Here is a 4,952-nt window from a genome sequence, read left to right as displayed (position 1 = left end):
CCACACGGCCTTCATTCATTGAATAAATAATAATAATAACCAAGAAAAATACTGATCTGAACAGAGGCAGCAGTTCCCAGCGCACGTCTCGCTAGCTCTTGCCGGGAAGTCCTTCCGCAGCATCCTGCGGCCCCGCCGGGAGCCGCGCTCTGTCCCGGCGCTCCGCGGCTGCGGCGGCCCCTGCTCCGCGCCGGCCCCGCCGCCCGTTTATGAATGAAGTTTTTGTGAATGACGGCGGCGCGTGCGGGCGGGCGGGCAGCGCCGTGAATGGCGCTGCGCGGCCCCGCGCCCCCGGGGGCGCCTCGCAGCCAATCGCGGCCCGCCGCTGACTCACGCGCCATAAATACGCTAAAGGAGCGGCCCGCGAAAAGCGGCGGCTGCCCCAGCCCGGCGGCGCCCGGGGGCGCGGGCAGCTCCGCGGCCCCCAGCTCGAGCCCCCGTCCGAAGCGCCCCGCCCCGCCGGGAGCCGGGGGGATGCGGCTCCAGCGGTGCCTGGATGTTAACGGCACGCAGGGCATCCCCGGGGGAAGCTGCGATCCATCTTTCCTGGCGGCCGAGTTCCTGCGCATTGACCGCCCGCTCGATAGCGGAGCCAGCGCCGCTTCCTGGCGCTGCCAGGGCTGCTGGAAAGGCAGGATGGGAGCTGAGCACGCAGGAAGCTGAGTAGGCAACAGCCCGAAATAGCAGGACAGGGAGCGCAGTCCTGGCTCCGAGTGCCACCCCGAGCCCCGGCAGCTCCCACCCCAGCAGGAGGGCACCTCGGGGCTCTCGCTGCCCGTGCCTGCTGGCTTCAGCTTCGACCTAAAAGGAACCTGCCAACCACTCACTACAGCCATTGAGATAAATCCCAAGCCGCTCTCCGTGCCCCCGCCACCCCCCAGGCATCTTCTTATTGAAGGAATGACGATTTTCCTTCCAGTTCTCTCCCTGCTTGTGATTTATCATCACAAATGATAAATTATCCCCATACAGAAAAAAATGCCCTCTGCAGCACTGGCGAGGAAGCCAAGGTGGGCGCTGGCAGGGAGGAGTTGTGCCCTCGGCCGAGACCTGGCTTTGACACCTCAGGCAAACCCTTGAAAACCACCACACAGCAGTCCTAGGCTTCACAGCAAAAGCTAAAATCCCTACAAAACTGCATTTCCCCTCTCATTGAGCTTTCAGTGTTAAATTCTCCTTCACGGTGCTCACACAGACCGGGCTGGCTCCCAGGCAGTGCCGAGAGGCAGAAGAGGAGGACAAACAGCCCCTGGCCTCCCAGCCAGAGACAGCTACAAGCAGGGAACCAAGGGCAAGTCCAGACCAGACACGGTGTTTTGCACTTTTCCTCTTGTAGAAAAGCTATTACTGTAAAAGATTACCCTAAAAGATGTATGATCAAATTGGAGGGAAAAAAAAATGCAGCCTTGGTTGTACTCAGGAAATACTGCTCAGCGAGGCAGTGGCTTCTTTTGCATAAGCTGCTTTTGGCGGGTGGGACGCCTCACACTGCCCACGAAACCAGCCCCAAAGGGAAAACCAGCACAAGCCACAAGTCAAGAACAGTGACTAATTTCTCATGAAGTTTTAATGACAGCTTTAAGCACCAAAGGACAGAAAACACTCAGGAGTGATTAGCAGCTCTATTGATGGCAAGTAAAGCACAGAAATTCTCTTAACACTAACATTTTTCCCTTTTAGCTCCTGAATTTTGATGCTGGGCTAGAACACCACACGGCTGGAAGGGAAGGCCAGGCCGGAACTGGAGCTGATCCCGGCCTCCCTGCTGGTCCCTGGACACTGGCTCTCTGTGGGCACATGGAACGGGGCCACGAGTCACTGCCTCGTGTCACCAGTGCCCAGGCTCACTGAGGGCCTCCTCGAGATGAGGGTGACCTCTCCATTTCCTTCCCTTTCCCTCACAGGTGGCTGTGGATGCAGGGAAAGGGAAAAGAGGAGCCAACGGAGGAGGGGGTTGGGGCCAAGCTAGCGAGGACGAAGGCAGCGAGAACCTGGTCTCCCATCTCAGAGAGACCCCTCCAACCCGCCAGCGGTCCCACAGAAAGAAACACGTTTGCCAAAGGCTCCGCTGCCTGTGGCGGGAGGAGCGAGCAGGCGGAGGGCAGCGACTGCCACAGACCAGGGCCTTGTCTGAGGAGGCCTTGGCCATGGGGAAGGGCAGGAGCGGGAGAGACAGTGCAGAGCCTGGGGCAGTTGAGCAGCTGCCTGTGCCGATAGGAGCCCCGTGGCCGCTGCTGGGAAAGGAGCCCGGGAGAGCAGCGGGAACAAAGGTCCTGTGAGCGCCAGGAAGCGGCGCTGGGCGCCTCACAGGCCGCCTCACAGGCCGGCGTTGGCGCCTGCCGCCTGTGGCGCCATTTGCTGCCACAGGCCGTGCCGGGCGCCTCAGCACCCGCCCGGCCTCGCCGGCTGCCGCCACAGGACACGGGCAGCACCTTCCCCATGCGCTGCCCTCGAACCGCAGCCAGAGCCACCTCTGCTGCTGTCTGTTCAGGCAGAGGCTACCCCATCCTAAGACCCTTGCGTATTTTTTGGAGGTGGAAGAGGGATATAGGCGTCTACCTCCTCACATTTCAAATGATAACTAAGCGTTGCTCTATCGCCCTGCAATAGGCTATACTAGGCAGCCTAGTGTATAGGAAGGAAGCCTTGCAAAAACACATTAACTAGTGCTGTAAATACAAGTAGAAAAGCTACCCACATACTTAGGATGGCCAGAGCCTCCCCCTGCCCACCAAGGAAACTCATGCACAAACAGAGCTCGATATGATACGATAGGAAATGCGGGTTAGCCTGTGCCCATGTGTTTTTCTGTAAGAGAAAGTCTGCTATCAGTGTTACATGATTACTAAATTCCTCTTTACTCATTAAAGTACTATCCTTGGAAAATAACACTATGATAGAGCTGAGCATTTTAGATAGTGTCCAGATGGACACCCACACATATCCGCCTCTCAAAAGGGAAAATCACCAAGCGTCAAAGGAAAACCGTAATGTAACAGTTAGGAGGAGGCCAGGGCTTGGCCGCTGTTGCCAAAATTCATGTTCTGACCTCGCTTTCCAGCATTTCATAGAGTTTGCTAACTTGTAAATACAAGAGGGTTAACTCACAAAATAACACACACATAACTAGTCTTCTGTTTCATTATCTTTTGTCCAATGCTGTAAAAATAATAAATATGAACAAAGACTCCTGACTTTCATACAGCAGGATACTAAAAATCTGAAAGCCAAGTCTGAAAGCAACATTGCTGCACACCCAGCACAGGCGCGTGGCAGGGGCCTTTCCAAGCAGTTCTGCTGTGCAGATGCCCCAGTCCTCTGCAAACTCCCTGCTTGGCCAGTACCAACCCGTACCCAAGAGCTCGCCTGGCTCCTGCTGTCAGGACAACGCTGTGGGCTCTGAGAACTGAGGTTTTGCTCATGGAGTTGTTCCTGTTTGGGACACAGCAATGTGAAACATTCAGGCCTATAATGTCACCTGCAAAATTCTCGATAAAGGCAGGGGAATTTCTCAGGGGAGAAAGTGCTTTGGAACTAAAAGCCACTTATTTTACTGTGGTTTAACAAAGAAAGGGAAGGAAGAGAAGTCTGGTTGTAAGGTGTTAGGGTAATTAATTTCCTTGTTACTACCCTGCTGCTGTCACAAGATGCCACCTACTTTTTTGTACTTTCCAAAATTCATTTCAGGTCAAGAAGATGCATATGAAGCCCACATATGAAGAATCATTTTGACAGAAAGTGATAGCACTTGCAAAGTAGGGTTTATAACAGAAATACTTTCAACAGAAGACAACTGCAACAGCAGAATTGAAACATGAAGTTAAGGCACATAAATAGAAAACTCAGAATTACAGGATGAGGCTGTATCCTTTGTGAATTGCTGCAAATACTCCTGCACGTAGGAGTTGCAAAACAAGTTAATGACACTGTTACTAGAGATGCGGAAGAGTGAGCAGCTCCGTGAGTCACTGGAGAGCACAGCAATGACATACGGAGAACTTCACGTTATTTCAAAACGTGCAGCAGCGAAGGGATGTCAACCTGTGCTCCCTTACTGTGGCAGCACAGAAGAAACCCTGTTTTTCAGAGGTGCCTATGCTGAGGAAGCAGTTGTTCTTACTCTTGCTCTCCTAGAGCGAAATGTTATTTTCAAGAGAGCCCTTTTGACCTATTTTGTTACCAGGACCACTGAGGAACAGTAGACTTCTCCGTATCACGTAACATTTTTCAGGTCACGCTACAGCACAGCGCCTGTGAATCCCTGATGCGGGAAGCCCTGTTCCAGCCCATGCTTCTCCATTGCAAGGTGAGCAGGGGGCTCTCAGGCCCCTCCACCCTGGGGCCAAGAACAGAGGGCAGAGCCAGGCAAAGAGTCCTCCACCTTTTAGCAGTTATCAGAGGTGCCAGGGCAGCCCTTGAGGACATGAACTCTGGAGAAAGTAGCCGCTGAACAAACACACCACTGTGTGGAAGTCATAAATTTCTACAATCATTTTTATTAGTTACGGAAGAATCCCCACTAGTATTTACATAGTGCAAAAAAGCTGTTATTACTCCAAAAAGTACGGTAGACAGAACAATTTTCCTTCATACAGCAAAAAAAGAAATGGAACAAAACCCTTCATATTGTAATTCATAATGATTTTTCTACTGCTTCAACCTAAATATTACTACAGTTTAAGACATTAAAGATTAACCAGCTTTATTAGAATCTATTTAAAAGTAAAATATATGAACTATTATGAACATTTAGAAAGTGGGCTGTGCCAACCGGGTTTCTGCTTTCAGTGTTACCGTGCAGACGGTGGAGCTTGGGGTTACGTGTTCTTAGCGTTACCCCACGTGCGGCCAGTTTGTCTCTATGGCTTGCGGCGTCTGGCTTTTGGGTTTGTAAACAAGTCTTCAGATGGAATTTTTAAATGGATAACACTGAAATCAACTGAGAAGTTTCA

Source organism: Tinamus guttatus, unplaced genomic scaffold (assembly GCF_059628265.1).
Source record: "Tinamus guttatus ecotype Peru unplaced genomic scaffold, ASM5962826v1 Tinamus_guttatus_pri_ptg000004l, whole genome shotgun sequence".
NCBI classification, from domain to species: Eukaryota; Metazoa; Chordata; class Aves; order Tinamiformes; family Tinamidae; genus Tinamus; species Tinamus guttatus.
Note: the sequence above shows the minus strand (reverse complement) of the source record.